Source organism: Hemiscyllium ocellatum, chromosome 12 (genome assembly GCF_020745735.1).
Source record: "Hemiscyllium ocellatum isolate sHemOce1 chromosome 12, sHemOce1.pat.X.cur, whole genome shotgun sequence".
Classification (NCBI taxonomy): domain Eukaryota; kingdom Metazoa; phylum Chordata; class Chondrichthyes; order Orectolobiformes; family Hemiscylliidae; genus Hemiscyllium; species Hemiscyllium ocellatum.
In genome coordinates this window covers 93,370,768-93,389,489 of record NC_083412.1, presented here as the reverse complement: position 1 = coordinate 93,389,489, position 18,722 = coordinate 93,370,768, and the positions used below count along the sequence as shown (strand labels likewise).

Genomic DNA, 18,722 nt, shown 5'->3' with positions numbered 1-18,722 from the left:
ATAATACCACTAGGCTATGGCCTCACCTGATTGTAGGGCTGGAACATATTGTGGGCAATAGAAGGGAACAAGGATTGAAAATTAGGATGAGAATTTGTAAAATTATGGCATTGTTAGATCAGGTGCCGGGATGCCTGTGAGTTTATTTCCGATTCTTCAGGGTGGGTCCTCCCTAAATCAATCAGACTGTCTCGCTGCTGTGGTCACGTAACAGCTTAGTCACACTCAGGAGAAAAACATGAGATGCCAGACAAAAGAAATAAGGAAGGAAAATGGCTAATAGACCTTCTGATTGGAACGCCGCCACTGTTCCATCCTCATTGGAATTCAGGGCCATCTCTACACCAAGCATCTCCAACTCCCAGAAAGGATCAGACATATTTGCTGAAAGCATGCACCAGGGAGGCAGAGGTCTTTGAAGGAGGAAAAGCCTGGGAAGATTAATAGGTTGACGATGCAGTCGTTTGTCCCATTTCTTTCCAAATCGTGTTGCTCATACATTTTGTAAAATAAAATTCGTCCCTGTGCCTTTAGAGGTGTAGCTAACCTGATTTTACCCGCGGATATCAGCAACGGACTTTCCACCTCCCACCGTCCATCAACCTATCCTCTCCACACCCCCACCCCTCCCCAATCCAAAGAGACAAATCGAATTATTTCCGAGCTGAACTTTTATTTACTATTCTTTATCATTCAAGAAGGATATCCACATTTAAAACTATCTAACGAGCAACAAAGCCTTTTGGTGAGAGGAGGAGGTGCGGGAGGGGGGAAGTGAGAGAGAAAGGGAGAGGGATGGGGAAGTGCATGCAATGAATACAAAGCGGGAGAGAGATTAGCTATGTTATCAAGTCATCACTGGTAGGCAGACCAGACTGAACCAGACGAATTCATTAACTGGCGTCTGAAGCTATGAACTGAGTCCTCACTGCAGTAGTACTGAGGTATCAGTGGAACAGTAACACACACGCTCCAGATTTATATGTTCAATAGATTAAAATAAAATCTCAGCTTTTTGTTAAAAAAATATTATTTGGAGTCAATATCAGTGGGATTGTCTCTTTTTAAACGTTTGAATAGATTTTCTCATGCTTCAGTTGTTCATACAGATTTCCGTATTTGATTTGGATTAACCCATCCCACTCTTAAAGGCACTTCACAGTCAATCTCTGTTGCAAGGAGGGTAACCATTATGATGATTGAATAGCAGAGTTGGTGGTTAGCTTAGTTGGCTGGATGGGCTGGTGAGTGATGGCAATAGCTTGGGGGTTCAATGCTCACACTGATTGAGGCTACCATGAAGGACTGTCCTTCTCAACCTCTCCCTTTGCCTGAGGCATGGTGACCCTCATGTTAAATCATTACCAGTTGTCTCTCTCTAATGGGAGAGTAGTCCTATGGTCCTGTAAGACTACAGCTGCTTACATTCACCTTTTATAATGGATGCTTTACCCCAAGCTTGTTATGTGAGTTGGAAGGTTTGGTTTAACAAACAACAAAGGTTCCATCAAAGACGTGTCCTCCAAGGATGTTACCTCTTTAATCCAGGATTTGATCATCTGTTCCATGTTCTGCCATCTTCCAACCTCACCTGAAAGAATGGATTCCTTCCTTGGGACAAGCATGTCTCAGTGGGGAACACAATCCAATGCACTCCTTCAGAGAACAGTAGGGGAGATGTCCTGATCAATATTTATACCTAAACTCACATCACTAAATCCAATATCTCATTGTTATCATGATGCTCCCTCAACTCCACTTTCCTGCTTTTTTTCCTGATAACCCTTGATTCCAATCCTCATTCAATATGCCCATCTTGGCCTTGATTATACTTAATTATCCATCTTTTGTCACACTTTGCAGTAAAGAATCCCACAGATTCAATACCAACAGAGAGAAGAAATTCTGTCTGAAGTATACAAATTTGTATTCTGAGATAATGCCCTCTGGCCCTAGACCCTCCCAAAATGGATAGCTACCTTTCTGCATTTGCCTCAAGTCCGCCAAGAATCTTGGCAGGTCAGGTAGCATCCGAGGAGCAGGAGAATTGACCTTCATCAGGGTTTATGCCTGATACATCAATTCTCCTGCTCCTCAGATGCTCTCTGACCTTCTGTGCCTTTCCAGCACCACACTCTTGACTCTGATCTCCAGCATCTGCATTCCTCACTTTCTCCTCTGCTAAGAATCTTGTCTGTTTCAGTAAGGTCAATTCTCATTCTTCTACATTCCGTTGAGTATAGGCTCAAACTACACAACCTCTCCTCATAAGGCAGTCCCTTCAGGCATGGTGTACCAAGTGAACCTTCTCTGGACTGCCTCTAGTGCCAGGCTATCTTTCTTTAGATAATGAGTCCAAAACTGTTCACAGCATTTCAGCTGCGGTCTGACTAGTGCCTTGCATAATTTTAGCTAAACTTCACAGCGTTTATACTGCATTCCTTTTGAAATAAGTGCCAACATTGCTGTACTTGGGTACAAACTTTTAGTGATTTTTGCACAGGAATTACCAAATTCCTCTGTTCTGCAGCTTTCTGTTGCCTTTTTCCATTTAAATAGTATTCAGCTCCTCTGTTCTTCCTACCAAAGTGCATAACCACACATTTTCCCACATTGTATTCCATTTGTCAAGTATTTGCCCTCTCTCTGAACTTGTCTATAATCACTCTGCATACTCTTTGAATCATCCTCACACATTTTTGTGTCATCCGCAAACAGGCTATAGTGTACTCACTTTCCTCATCCAAGGCATTAATATATTTTGCAAATAATCATGGCCCCAGCTCTGATCCCTGTGGTACTGCACTAGTTACAGATTACCATCCTGAAAATGCTGCCCTTATCCCACTCTGCCCTCTATTAGCTGACCAATCCTTTATCAATGCTGATTTACTACCTTCAAATCCATGGGCTCTTATCGTATTAAGTTGCCTGTGTGACACCTTTATAAATTCTTTCAGAATATTGAAATATATTATATTCACTTCTTTCCCTTTGTTAATCCTGCTTGTCTCCACTGTTCTTCCTGCCAAAGTCCATAACCCCACTTGTTATCTCCTCAAAGAATTCCTGTAAACTTATCAGGTGAGACTTCCCCTTTATAGAGCTGTGTTGACTCTGCTGAAGCATAATATGGATTTCTAAATTCTCTGCTATTGCATACTTTATAATAGAGGCTAACGTTTTCCCAATAACAGATGTTAAGCTAATTGACCTATAGTTACCTGTTTTTGTCTACTTCCTTTTTAAGTAAAAGCATTACATTGGCAGTTTTCCAATCCTCTGGGATTTTTCAGAATCTAAGAAATTTTGGATGATTAGTAACAATGCCTTATTATCTCTATGGCTACGTCTTTTTATAACCTCTGATGCACTCCATCAGGTCCTGGGGACTTATCGTTCTTTGGCCCCATTAATTAACTTTTCACAATAGATAGTTATTATATTTATTTCCTCTCCTCCTTTTGCCCTTTAATTATTTAATAATTTTGGAACGCTATTAATGTCTTCTATAATGAAAACTGATGCAAAGCATTTATTCAACTCTTTTGCCATTTCCTGGTTGCCCATTATTAGTTCCAGAAGGAGTTAGCCTGGGAGTCCTAAACCTTGACTCCATGAAGTCTCATGGCAACAGCTCTCAAGAGTACAGAAATCTGCTGACTCTGACACATGGGCACCACTGTATATGCATATGTATATTAACTTAGTGGCTATAAGAGAAGGTCAGAGGCTCCTTCTGTGAGAAATTCACCCCCTGACTCCTCACATCCTGTTCACTGTCTTCAAGATGCAAGCCGGGAATGTGATGGAGTACTCCCCACTTGCTTAGTTGAGTGCAGCTCCAGCAAGACTCAGGAAAGTTGAAACCATTCAATACAAGGCAGCTGTTTTTTGGGTACATTCAATCCTACCACTACCAACGTTCAGTAGTAGCAGTGTGTACTGACTCCAAGATGTGGAAATTCACCAAAGATCCTTTGACAGCACCTTTCAAACCCATGACCACTTCCATCTAGAAGGATAAAGGCAGCAGATAAATGGGAACACCCCCACCCCTGCAAGTTACCTTCCAAGCCACTCACCATCCTGATAGGAAATTACAAGTGACAAGTGATAAGGTCAAGAAGACATATGACATGCTTGCTCTCATCAGTTGGGGCACAGAGTACAAAGACTAGCAAATCATGTTGCAAATGTATTAAACTTTATTTAGGCACATTTGGAATATTATATACAATTCAGGTTGTCAGACTACCAGAAGGAAGTGGAGGCATTGGAGACAGTACAGAAAAGGTCTATCAGGACATTGCTTGGTTTGGACGGTATTAGCTATGAAGTTAGATTGGACAGACTTGGTTTATTTTCACTTGTGCAATGGAGGCTAAAGGATGATCTGATAGAGGTTTATAAAATTATGAGAGGCATGGGCAGAATGGATGGTCAAAGTCCTTTTTCCAGGGTAGGAATGTTAATTACTAGGGAACATAGGTTTAAGGTAAAAGGGGGAAGGTTTAAGGATGACATGAGAGGCTAGTATTTTACATAGAGGGTGGGAAGTGCCTGGAATGCACTGTCAGAGGAGATGATAGAAACAGACAGAATAGCAATGTTTAAGAGACACCTTGACAAAAATAGACAGGGAATAGAGAGATTTGGAATGTGTAAAGGCAAAAGGTGTTTAGTTTAGAATGGCATCATGTGCCAGCCCAGACTTGGTTGACCAATGGGGCCTGGCCTGTGCTATTCTTTGATCTCTGTATGTCACTGTCCCACCAGAGTCACTGAATCATCCTCCTGGACCTCCCTCCCTAGCAGCTTTTTGGGTGCATCTGCTCCATAATGGACTGCAGCATTTAAGATGGCAGCTCACTATCACTTTCTCGAGGCCACCCAGGGTTAGACAATAAATGATTCCACAGCCAACAAAGCACACATCTCCTAAATGAAGAAAAGAAAGATTAGAACCTTGCTATTTGAGCCAGAGAAATTGACAGAGTGGACAGCAAGGAATTCACAAGAATTCACTTACAAGTCCCTGTGACAAATCCCATCTATCAAATGGGGCAACACAGTGGCTCCGTGATTAGCACTGCTGCCATACAGTGCCAGGGACCTGGGTTCAATTCCAGCCTTGGGCAGTTGTATGAAATTTGCATGCTGTCTTTGCATGGGATACCCTTGGGTGCTCTGGTTTCTTCCCACAGTCCAAAGATCTGCAGGTTAGATGGATTAGTCATGGGGAATGCAGGATTACAGGGATAGGCTGGGTCTGGGTGGAATGCTCTTTGGAGGGTTGGTGCAGACTCAATGGACCTAATGGCCTCGATCAGCATTGTAAGGGTTCTATGACTGGCAGGATTTGAACCACTGCGGGGGGCAGTGGTCCTTACTAATTAGGTTCAGGACAGTCAATGCCTCTGTGCAGCCAATCCCCAATACTGAAGCATCAGTACCCAACCCCTTATACACTTGTAGAGAAATAAATAATATTGCTCATTACTGAGGAGTGCAGGCTGGATGGTGGACTAATCAACTTAAACTCAACAAGTGAGGTTACTGCTAGAGTTCTGGAGATTGGCATTCACTAAATAAAATGGTGGAATATCAGATGAATCCTCCTACTTTGTGTTTCAATGTTTAAATGTTGAATCCTCAAAGATTCCTTGTCAATGTGTTTTGTTTAAGATACCCTCATTGCTTATTTCTGAAGCCTCTTCAATCTGACTGTAAATCTGTCACCTGTGATTAGTTGTGTTTCTGGAGGTTTCATTTCATGACCTCCCCTTCCCCACCCACCCATGGTCCACTCAATAGTCAGTCACACATCCATCTGTATGAGACACTGCAGTCTGTCATCAATTAAAAATCAAAATGACTCAGCTAAGTGGATCATGCCTACCTGTCAGCCAAATAGTTATTTTCTTTCCATTTTCAAAACTTTTATATTTGTTAAAGAGTTTTATTTAATCCTTCAATGGGGTATAGACATTACCAGTAAGGATAACATTTATTTGCCCAAAGCAGAAATGCCCCTTAATCCATGTGGCTTGCTTAGCCATTTCAGGATCTACTTAAGAATCAGCTACATTGATATGGGTCTGGAGTTATATGTAGGCCAGACCTGAAAGCAAGGAAGATTTCCTTCCATAAAAGATGTTGATGAATTTTTGCCAAAATCAATGAGAGTTTCATCTCACCATTATTTAGAACATAGGAGCAGGAGTAGGCCATTCAGCCTTCCTAGCCTGCTCTGCTATTCAAGATTCTCATGGCTGTTCCTCCAACTCAGTCCCCTGTTCTTGCTTTCTCCCCATATCCTTTGATCCCTTTAATCCTGAGAACTATATATAACTCCTTCTTGAAAACATTCAATGTTTTGGCTCCAACTGCTTTCTATAGCAGAGAATTCAATGGGCTCACCACTTTCTGGGTGAAGAAATATCTCTTCATCTCAACCCTAAATGTCCTACCCCATATCCTTAAACTGTGACCCTTGGTTCTGGACTCCCCAGTTACTGAGAACAACCTTCCTACATTTACTCTGTCTTGTCCTGTTAGAACTTTATAGCTATCTCTGAGATCCCCACTCAATCTTCTAAACTCCAGAATATAGACCTAACTGATCCAGCCTCCCTTCATATATCAGTGCTGCCATCCCAGGAATTAGTCTGGGAAACCTCTTTGCAAGTTATTGAGACCAGCTTTAAATGGAATTTAATTTCCAAAATTTGCTGTGCTTTCATGTTCTCTGAGTGGAGCCTGGGTGTCTGGATGTGACATCATTACTATCTCCTCTAGTATTGATGTGGAGGTACCATGTTGGACTGGGGTATCCAAAGTCACACAACACCAAGTTATAGTTTGACAGATTTATTTAAAATCAAAACTTGTGGAGCGCTGTTCCTTCACAGGTGATATGAGCACTGAAACCTTGCGATTTCAAATGAACCTGTTGGTCTGTAATCTGGTGTCATGTGACTTCTGACTGTGTCCTCTAGTTATCAAATAGTTTCTTTGAGAGGAATTTTTTTTAATGCCCCTGTGATTTTCCTGCACTGTTTCACACACAAACCATTGAGTAGGAGATTGACCTTCAGTTCCTGAAAAGTATAAGCTAATCCTAGAATGTTGGCAGCACTACATCATTATCATCTGAAATGGTCGTGTTCCCCGAATTCTGAATTCTTGCAAATCCTGGATTTCCATCACTCAATTGTTGATTGTGCCACCAGCTTTGAAAGCCTTGAGGTCCAAAATGCCTTCCTTAATCCTCTCCACCTCTTTACCACCTGTGCTGTTTGAAGACACTGCTTAGAACCTAGAGTTTTGTTCATCATTGATCCTGGCTTCTTCACATTGGCTTGATGTCAGTTGTTGTCAGATTGCCTGTCTGTGAAGCACCTTGAGATGTTTCACTAAGTCTCTGGTAGGAACAAGTACAGGGTGCACAAGTAATTACACATATAGAAAGGTGAAGTTCGGTGGAAGTTTCTGGAATAACGAGGGTTGACAGCATAAAGGGATTGCAGCTGAAACAGGTCCTGTTGTTGGTATCTCATCAGGGACATGGGTACCTGGTAAGTAGGACTCGATGTAATATAGGAGATGGGCTGCCAGAGCTTTCAATGAACTGAGGTCCAAAGAGGATGGAGAAGATAGAGAGACTGTCCAGGATATCATTGGGAATATCTGAAACAGACTGAGAAATGGTTAAGGACAATCTATGAGAAAGCCCTGGTCTGTATCAGCCAGCTCCACATTGCTGAATTTGCTGTGCTTGCATGTTCTCCAAGTGTAGCCTGTGTGTCTAGATGTGACAATTTATTAATTGATGCATCTGACATTTAGGGTCTGTATTGACCTCTTAGATATTACTGTTTGTTCTAATACCAGAATAAAATATTTATATAAATTTAATAATCTAAACCCTGTTCCCACCACAGAAAGATGAAGAGTTGAATTAGTTTCACTGAATGCAATCTGGTTTGTCAACACTGGGTGCTGATACAAACCAAAGTAATTCAGTTTGTGGTGTTGGCATTTTGTGTTCCAGATCTTCTAAGGAGGTAAGACCTGGCATAATCTGTAGAATGAGATGTTGATATGATCCTGTGTGCACCCTACCTAGTCTCTGGGAAGAGTCCATGTTGAACTAGACCAGCTCAAGCTAATGTCAAATTCACTAAGATGGAAGAGTACCAATGGCACTCTCATTCAGCCATTTTTATTTGTCTGTTAACTCCACCTGAGGAACAGCAGGTGACAAGAGTCTCTCCCTCACTGTTCTGCATCAACTTCCATTTTTAGTTCACTGGAGATAGATTCATGAGCAACTCTCAAGTCACTGCCATTGTTCTGGTTGGCCAGTAGGAGGTGGCAGAGAGAAACAGGAAGTGAGTGGGGAGAAGAAGAAGCAGGAGAGAGACAGAAGAGGAGAGGGAAGCAGAGAAAGAAGAGCAAGAGAAAGCAATGTTAAGTGAAAGATAAGTGATGGGACAAAGAAATGAGCAAGGAAGATAGAAGGAAGAAGGGAAAAAGAGAATCCTGGGCTGTTCAAAAATGAAAATAGAAGACCAGTTATAGTCTAGTTAATGTCTCGGTTTGAAATCATCTTCTGAGTGATATTAGGACAAGCCTCAATTTGTATAACCAAATACAGCTTGTGAAGCCAGTGCTGCAAGAGGGATCAACTGAGGGAAAGGCCAAGAAAAATAAAATGAAAGGAGAATCATCAAAAAGGAGAGAGGAAACAGTAAACGATGTAGGAAGAAAAGAAAGGATGAAACTAATTTGGGAGCAGGAAATAGAAAGCAAAGGGGAGAGAGATGGAAAGCAGTAAATTCAAAGAAAGAGGGTAAGAATGGTGTGAAAGAGTCATGGGGTACAGCATCCCTCGTTCTGCTGGCATGCTTCAGGAATTTGAATCTTCTCAGTAACCTCGATGTCACTCGAAGCAGTGGGAATATTTCTGTGTGTTGGGGTGATAAGGCCAGTCACCAGACTCCTTCGGAATGTTAACAGAGGTTGTTTTGTTTGAAATTGTGCTCAGATGCACTTTTTTGTTTCTTAATTGGGTGAGAGTTCACTCAGCTTTTTTTTTTCAGCATGGTTCAAGGTTTTTTGTTGGGAGTCTGAGCCAAATCTTCTGGTCAGCATCAGAACCCCCTTTTCTTTTCTCCAACGGTTATCAAACAAGAAAAATGAACAAGTTGCCTCCCGCCGATTTTTATGACTGTTTTTTCAGATGCCCTTCTGTACCTAAAAGAGAATCTGTGCCGAGGCTGGGCCCCCTCTATATGGCACTAGCTACTGTATCCCGATACGCTCCAGGAGTCTGCTGTGTGTCAGTGTGAGTGCGTGAATTTATGAGTGAAGGTGTGAAGGTATGTGCAAGGTGGTGAGTTAAGAGGGTAAAGGCATAAGGTGGGCAAGGTAAGGGGCGAGAGACTAGCGTGCAGCTAATTAGGGCGTTTGGTGATTAGGTCGTAGCTAGGCTCGGTGGCAGGGTGGTAAGTAGACAGGATGGTTGGGGTGGCAGGGTGGTAAGTAGACAGGAGTTGGGAGGGCTCGGGGGAGTCAGTTGTCAAGGGACGAGTTACGGAATTGGAGGTAGATCGAAGGTTTTTTTAGGGTTGGGGTGATTCAGATTGATACAGTCAGAGCAGGTTGGGTCATGGGGGGTGTGCATCGCAGGGTGGGTTAGAGGGGGGAGTGAAATTGGATCATGGAAGATGGTCACAGTGTTTGGAGAGGGGAGGATATGTGATCAGCAGGAGTGTGTGTGTATGTGTATGTGTGTGTGCGTGGAGAGGAGGGGGTCAATTGTATAGTTCCCCAGGAGCTACACATGGTTTTCATCTGTCTAAGAGGTAAGTATTCAGGCACAATGCCGAATGGTTAGAATATATGTAAGTCTCCAAGTCTAATTCATCTTGAGAGGATGAAGCAAAGTCCAGGGAAGTTGTAGAATGTTTAAAGACATGGCTAAGCACCTTCCCTAGAATCAATATATTAAATCCCCAACATGATGAGGCTACTGAGGAGCCCCTGACGTGTTGTTTTTGGGGATACATCCATTCTTCAGCCATCCAGAGATGACAAAATCTGAGTCCAAACGTTGTGATATTTCAGCAGACCTATTTAGTGTGAGCGAGGAGCACCAGTCTTTTCTGTGCCTTTTTTGTACTCTTTTCATTTGACTAGATTCCAGGGATACCTTTCACTCCGTTCCACTAAGCACCAACAAACTGTTTGTCCTGAGGGCATCTCGAGCCAAGTTCATCAGCAAAGTGCAATCTCAGGCTTGGCTCAGTGAATAACTCTTCAGTTTCTGAGTCTAAAGGTTTGAGTTGAACTCCAGAGACAAACTCATTATCCAGGCTGATTCGCCCTGTGGTAGTATTGTGGGAGTTGTTCCCTACCCCCCCTCCCCAACCCCATCTCACCCACCCCCCGTATGTGAGATTTGAGGATAAGATATTAAATCAAAGTCATGTACAAGATCCCAACAATGTTTGATGAGGCAAAGTAAATATGGGAGATTTTTCTTTGTTTAACCCCATACTGCCCAAGGAGTTTTGAATGGGGACAGCTTTACTTTCAGTTTATTTTCATTTAAAAAGAGTAGAGAGAGCTTTACACAGCCACAAACTTCATGCTGTCCCTGTCCTAGGAGTATCTGATGGGGACAATGTCAAGGGAGCTTTACTTTCAGTTTACTTTCAAATTAAAAAAGTAGAGGGAGATTTAATTCGTATCTGACCATATGCCATACCTGCTTCTGGAGTGTTTGACAGGGGCAGTGTTGAGGATGATCTACTGAATATCTAACTCAATGCTGAACTTGGCCTGGAAATTTGAAATCATGCTGCGTTGGGGAAGCTTTACTCTGTATCTAACCCTGTGCTGTCCCTGTCCTGGAAGTGTTGATGAGGGCAATACTGAGGAAATTTACATACTCTACAAAAGAGTAGAGGAAGCTTTACTCTATAGCTGATGGGTCCAGTGTCAAGGAAGCTTTACTTTCAGTGTAAAAATGGAGAGGCAGCCTTATTCTGTATGTAATCCTTTATTATAAATTTCCTGGGAATGTCTACGGAAGAAGCTTTACTTTGAGTTTCAAAGAGTAGAGAGAGCATTGCTCTTTATCTATGTTTGATGTGAAATGTGTGGAGGGAGATTTGCTTGCAGTTTAAAAAGAGTAGAAGAGGCTTTACTCTGTATCTAGCCCCATGCTGTGCCTGCCTTGAGAGTGTTTCATGGGACAGTATAGAATGAGTTTTACTCCACACCTCTCCTAGAAAATGGAAGGGAACGGTTTATGAGTAGACTTTACCCATCCGCGGTCTTAAACAGTCAGGAGAATATTGAAGGTTAATGTAATTATCGGGTTAATGCTGATGAAGGAATATTCTCGCTGCTGAAAAACACTGGCAGTGACTGTCAAGCAGCTGCAGATGTGACAGTCAAATATTCAGACAGTCACCTGAGGATTATCAGTGTGTGCCAAATGAATCACAGGACTGACACCTTAGCATCTGCAAGAACTGTCTCACTGAATGAATATCTATTTTGTTCGCAAAATCCTAGAAAATCCTGAATTTATTCTTGTCCCCTGTTTGAAGGATGCTTTTCATCTGTTCACACACTACTGTGAAATGGCAGCAGTGACGAACCACTGATTAAATGTGTCTTGAGACCTCTTCTTTTTCTCTTTTAAAAATAACTAATTTTCTCTTCGTTTTTGCAGCACTGCCGTGCGGGTGTTCCAGCGTTGCCATGGTTACTGGCCTCCTGCTCACTCGCCTGAAGAGTCCAGATGAAAATTGGCTTGTCAGCCAGTGAGGGGCTCACTGCAGTGCCTCAGTTTGCATCAGGCACCCTGGGGTGTGTACCTCAGTCTCCTGGTGTTACAGGATAATGGATATTCTGTACATCTCATGCTCCGTTCCGTGATTCCCTCCCAAAGCAAGAATATCGCACCTCAGTTAAAAAATAATGAATTCACAACATTCGGGTCTCATGAATCACTTCAAATAGAAAGCAATGCCTTACTATGCAGCCCAGAGGTTTGAGGAGCTTCCATCATTACGACAGGGTTGAAGTTTCTATATTGTTATTTCAAAGAGAAGCCTGGGGAGTCATCCTCAGTGCTTCGGGGCATTATTTATCCCTCAACCAACCTGACTAAAAATGGAATTCTATTTATGGGACCTCCATGAGCATGGATCAGCCTCCACGTCCCCATTGTAACTGCTGTTCACAAAGGCCATGGCCTGTTGACTATTAATCCAGAGATCTGGGGAATATTCTGGGCACCTGGGTTCAAATCCCACTGTGGCAGGTATCGGAATTCAACAAAAATCTGGAACTAAAAGTCTAATGTTGACAATTGTTTGGGAAAACCCATTTGGCTCACTAATTTCCTTTAGGGAAGGTAACTGCTATCCTTACTAAGTCTGCATGTGACCCAGAGCAATGTGATTGATTCTCTGCCTAGAATTAGACACAGTCTTTCAGCTGAGGTCTAACTAGAGACTCTTGGTGATAGGGTGGAGAGCATGGGAATGTGAAGTAGGCTGGAGTTGGAGGTCTATAGTGAAATGAAAGGAATTGGATTGGAACAGGTTATGGGATTAGGATGGGATGAGACTCTGAAAAGATTTACTATTCACAGCTTTTTTTTATTCACTCATGGGACATGGCCATGCTGCCTGGCAAGCATTTGATGCCCATCCCTAGTTGCCCTTGAGAAAGTGGTGGTGAGCTGCTGCAGTCCACGTCCAGTAGGTAGACCCACAATGTCTTTAGGGAGGGAATTCCAGAACTTTGACATAATACCACTGAAGGAAAACTGGTATATTTCCAATTCAGAATGGTGAGTGGCTTGGAGGGGAACTTGCAGTCAGTGGTGTTCTCATGTTTCTGTTGCTTTTGTCCACCTAGATGGAATTGGTTTTGGGTTTGGAAAGTTCTGTCTGAGGATCTTTAATGAATTTATACTGTGCATCTTGTAGGTAGTACATACAGCTGCAACTGAACTTTGATGGTATTCTTTGAGTGGATGTTTGTGGATGTGGTGGCAATCAAGGGGGCTGCTTTTTCCTGGATGGTGTCCAGCTTCTTGAGTGTTGTTGGGGCTACACTCATCCAAGCAAGGTGGGGAGTATTCCAAGTGCTGTCAAGTGGTGCTTGCAGGAGAATTGGAAATCTAGTATTCATTTGTGTAGCATCTATGATGTAAAGAAAATCCCAGGTTCTTCACAGAAGCATTATAAAAGAACGTATGATGCTACTTCACCTTAGGAAGTTGGTCAAATTGCCAAGAATTTGGTCAAAGAGGTTGGTTTTAAGATGTGTTGTAAAACAAGAGAGAAGGGCAGAGGGGTATGGAAGCAAAGCAGCTGAAAGCATGGTCAGCCAAGGTGAATTAATACTGAAAATGTAATGGAGGCCAGATTTAGATAAGTGCAAGTAATCTGGAGGGTACATACATATGAATTGGGAACAGACGTAGGCCACTTGGCCTGTCAGCCCCTCACACCTGCTCTGCTGTTCATTAAGATCACGGCTGATTGGATTATTCCACCATATTCTCGACAACCTTTCGCCCTTTGTTTATCAAGAATTTTGAAAAATATTCAAGCACTCTGCCTCTGCCACCTTTAGAAAGAGTTCCAAAAACTCTCAACCCTTTGGCTGTGAAACAGTTCAGCTTATCTGTTTAAATGGGAGATCCCTTATATTGAAACAGTCACCCCAGTTCTAAATTCTCCCACAAGAAGAAAAATTCCTTTTCACATCTATCCCGTCAAGACCCCTACAGATCTGATAATTTTCAATCAAGTCCCGTCTTACTTGTCTAAACTCCTGTAGATGCAGGAGCCTGTCCAACTTTTTCAAACAAGCCAATCTGCCCACTCCACATAACCTTTTCTGGACTGTTTTTATGGGGGCTAAAGGAGATTAGAGAGTTAGGAAAGGATAAGACCTCAGAGGGATTTGAAACTAAAAGGAAGAGAATTTTCAAAACAAGACCAGGTATCAAAAGCAGATCAGTAAGAATAGGGGCATTAAGAGAATGGGATTTGGGGTGAGTTGAGACACAGAGTTCTGCATGATCCCAAATTTGCAATGGTGGGAAGGGTAGACTGTTTGGGACAGTCAGGAGTTCATTGGAGTAGTTGAGTCCAGCGGTAACAAAGGCACAGATGATGATTTCAGCAGTGAATCAGCTGTGGCATGGGCAGAGTCTGGTGGGATTAAGAGGGTGGAAATAGTTGGATTTGGTGATGGTATGGACATATGACTGGAAGCTCATTCTGTGACTGAACATGATTCCAAGATTGAGGCTTGATAGTCTCAAACTGTCACTTAGGGAGAGGGATGAGGAGCAGAATATGGAACAAGAGTAGAAAACCAATGATTTCTGTCTTCCCAATATTTAATTGGAGGAAATTTCTGTACATCCAGCATTGGAATCACCAAAGTAAACTGGTAATTTAGCAAAAATGGAAGAAAAATGCTGGTACTTAGCTTTTGATCTTGCAGTTGACAGTGAAGAAGGTTACCTCAGATTACAACAGGATCTTGATCAAATGAGTCTGAGGAGTGGCAGATGGAGTTTAATTTAGATAAGTATGAGGTGTTTCAGTTTCGGAAAGCAAATCTTTGCATGATTTATACACTTAATGGTAAGATCATAGGGAGTGGTACTGAACAAAGAGACCTTGGAGTGCAGGTTCATAGCTCCTTGAAAGTAGAGTCACAGGTAGATAGGATAGTGAAGAAGGCATTTGGTATGTTTTCCTGAATTGGTCAGAGTATTGAGTACAGGAATTGGGAGGTCATGTTGCAGCTGTACAGGACGTTGGTTAGGCCAATTGTGTGCAATTCTGGTCTCCTTCCTTTTGGAAGGATGTTGTGAAACTTACAAGGGTTCAGAAAAGATTTACAAGGATGTTGCCAGAGTTGAAGAATTTGACCTATAGGAGAGGCTGAACAGGCTGGGACTGTTTTTCCTGGAGCGCCGGAGGCTGAGGGGTGCCTTATAGAGGTTTATAGAATCATGAAGAGCATGGACAGGGTAAACAGGCAAGGTCTTTTCCCTGGGGTGGGGGTGTCCAGAACTAGCGGGCATAGGTTTAGGGTGAGAGGGGAAAGATATAAAAGAAACCTAAGGGGCAACTTTTCATGCAGAGAGTTGTGCATTTATGAAATGAGCTGTCAGAGGAAGTGGTGGAGGCTGGTACAATTACAGCATTTAAAAGGCATCTGGATGGGTATCTGAATAGGAAGGGTTTGGAGGGATATGGCCCGGGTGCTCGCAGGTGGGACTAGATTAGGTTGGAATATCTGGTCGGCATGGACGGGTTGGATCAAAGGAGCTATTCCTGTGCTGTACATCTCTATGACTCTCTGATTCTAAATATAAATTCTCATGTAATGTGGCTGCATAACAGTGTGATAGTTTGCTATTCCATTATCTGCACTGAAATATCAGTATCTGCACACATGATCATGTTTCAGTAACCCTGGATTTTGGTTTGCTTTAGCTTGCCCATGTTTTAGAATTGTCAGATTTTAATTTCTCACTCAGCAACACTTTTATTTGAAGCATTTTTCTCTCTCTGCATCTGCAGTAATTGGAATTCCTGATGATTAACACTTTCTGGAGATCTCCACTGCGAGAGAGAGAGAGAGCAACACCTTACCCAAATGAGTCTCCTTCTCTTGTCAAATTTTAATGCATCAACTGTGAGAATAAACAGTAGTCTGCACAATCTCTGAAGCAGGGAGAGAGAGAGAGAGAGTGCTCCACCAGCTACAGTACCCAATAGTACCTTCAACCTTCTGTCCTGAGTCAACCACATTGTCACCGCTACCCTCTGCGCCCCCCTCACCCCCCCCCCCCCCACCTGTCCCCACCAACCCCCAACATCTCCAAAACACAGATAGAAGGGATACCATTAAAACTGAAAGCAGATGAGCCATGAAACTTGTAAGTCAGAACAAAAACTCAGGTATTCATGGTAAGATTATTGATGTTTTCCCTGTGTACATATCTACCTTACATACATGCTGAGTGTATTGGTGCAAGGTAACTGTTTTGTCCCTTTTTTCCTCAGCTCAAGAAAGGGACTGTTGCTAGTGGAGACTTCTGTTGATCTATATTGATCAGATAACTTATCCATCTGACCTGCACTTCATCCGTGAGACCAGTCTGCGACATCAACAGGAGGTTTGTTTCTCTTAGATGATAAGATTTATGGGAGCAGAATTAGGCCAGTTGGCCCATCAATGCTATCCACCATTCGATCATGGTTGATATGTTTCTCAACGCTATTTTCTTGCCTTCTCCCCCATAACTCCCTTACTAATCAAGAGCCCATCTGTCAATGTCATAAATATACTCCATGACTTGGCCTCCACAGTCTTCTGTAGTAATGAATTCCACAGATTCGCCACCCTCTGGCTGAAGAAATTCCTCTTCATCTAAGTTCTAAAGGGGTCTCACTTCACTCTGAGACTGTATCCTTGGAACATTATCTTCTCCACATGCACTCTATCGAGTTGTCTCAGTGTTCTGTAACTTTCAGTCAGATCCCTCCCATCCTTCTGAACTCCAGAGTCCTCAGCTCCTCCTTGTATAACAAGCCCTTCATCCCTGCAATCATTCATGTAAACCTCCTGTGATCTCCCTCCGGTGCCAGTACATCCTTCCTTCCAATGATATTCCAAATGCAGCTTTGTATAACCTGAGCAATATATCCCTACTGTTGTACTCCAGCCCTCTCAAACATCCTTTGTACATCTTTTCCAGTGACCTTGTTGTTCGCCAATTGTCTCTCCTCCTATCTAGAATATATTGACTCATAGTCATACGGTAATACAGCATAGAATGAGGCCATTCAACTCATACATGCCTGTGTCAGCTCTTTGAAAGTACTTTCCAATTAGCTCCACATTCCCCATAGCCAGGAAGTCTTTTCCTTCCTGTCCCTTTTGAAGTTACAACTGAACCCAATTTTGCTAATTTCAAGCAACTTTAGATGAAACATTTTATTCTTCAATACATATTTCACCAGATATTTCAAGTCAAATACACATTTTATCATGTTTTGTTGTTTTGTTACTTATACAAAGAAGCCATTTCTTCCCTTAAGTTGAAATTGCAGTGTATTTGAATGGTTCGTCTCCCTGGGAGAGGGGTAGAATTGGGTCATGATAAGATTCTCTTCATGATTCTTAGCAAAGTACTTTCTATGCTACAACATGCACCCATTGGGATGACCACCTTTGTGGATCTTTCTTAGAGGGTACTGGTGAGGGTGGACAAGAGGGGAGAATGCTGATCCTTTTGTTTTGATCTCTACCTCTGCCTTGCTTTAGGATGGCAGGGCTATGGAGCTATCCCTGTTTGTATTGCTCAAGAAGTGGGGGAAATCACCAACATGTGACCATATCACTCCATGAGCTAATGTGTTGGAGCATCTATTTATGGTGTCACCATACTCAAAGTATCCTCCCTGTCAGTGCTCCACTCAACAGTAGGCTCTTAGCAGTAACTGTTAGTGTGAGACTATTTGACTGTGGGAGATTCACAGCTGAACCCTCTTCTGTCTCAATCCTGAATTGCACTTCCCACTCAGTGCTCACTTGTTAGGAAAAGTCTTCATAGATACTGGCCAATTCCACCCATTCCTAACCCAAGGCTGTGAATTAATTACAACACCCACATCATGAATGCACCCGAGATTTGTTAATGCAACACGGAAATGGCTCTTATTGATGAAACTATTTATTGGTGTAGTTTAACAATACATATTTCAATATTGGTGAGGTTTCTGTACAATTCTTGATAATAAGAATTAAGTGGGTTTATTTTTTTTAACCAGGATTGCTTTGAATTGTCCAAACCTCCCTCCCCCACCCCCCCCAATTCTCCATTTAAGTGCAATTTCAATGTCACCTCATTCCTAATGGGGTTTAGTTAGCTCAGTTGGCTGGATGGCAATGCAGACTGACACCAATAGCACAGGTTCAGTTCCCACAGCAGCTGAGGCCCTATCTTCTCACGCTCTCCCCTCACCTGAGGTGTGGTGACCCTCAGGTTAAACTCACCACCAGTTGCCTCTAACGACACAGTAACTCTACGGGACTATGGTAACTTTATTCTTAATACTGTGCTAATGTAAATACAATTTTCATACCAATGTAAACAAAAACTTTATTTCAAATAAAGTGTTTTTCCTTGATATCAGTATCCATCGTCTCTCTGTTTCATTGAATATCAGCACCCATTGAACAAGTAAGAATTTATTCTATACATTTGTGGAGATTAATTAAATCTACTAGAACAAGATAGTAGATGTGTGCATGGTAAAGGAGCAGTTTTGTATTCATTTCAATAGAAATTTACATTGATATGGCATCTTTATTTAGTAAGACCCCCTCAACAGGATTAAGAGGGTTAGTATCAAAGCACAAATTGGCAAAGTATAACATAGCTTATCAGACAAACAATAAGGTAGGTTTTACATAAAGGAGACAGAGAAAAGTAGAGAAGCTTACAGAAGACATTGCAGTGCCGGGGGTCTATTGTGCATTACTCATTGAGAGAAATATTGCAACTCTTGAGTTAGTAAATAGGAGCAAGTGTAGGCCATTCAGCCCTTTAAGCCTGCTCCTCCATTTAAAATGATCATGGTTGACTCAGA

At 42.3% G+C, this 18,722-nt stretch overlaps 1 long non-coding RNA gene across 1 annotated transcript in view; it reads left to right on the top strand.

Moving 5' to 3' along the window:
• LOC132820873 (uncharacterized) overlaps positions 1–18,219 on the top strand; it is a 299,239-nt gene extending 281,020 nt beyond the window's left edge. The window contains exons 7-8 of the long non-coding RNA XR_009645251.1: positions 11,753–11,889; positions 16,131–18,219. This is a non-coding gene — a long non-coding RNA (uncharacterized LOC132820873). The remainder of the gene's footprint in view (positions 1–11,752; positions 11,890–16,130) is intronic.
• Positions 18,220–18,722: the final 503 nt, after the last annotated feature.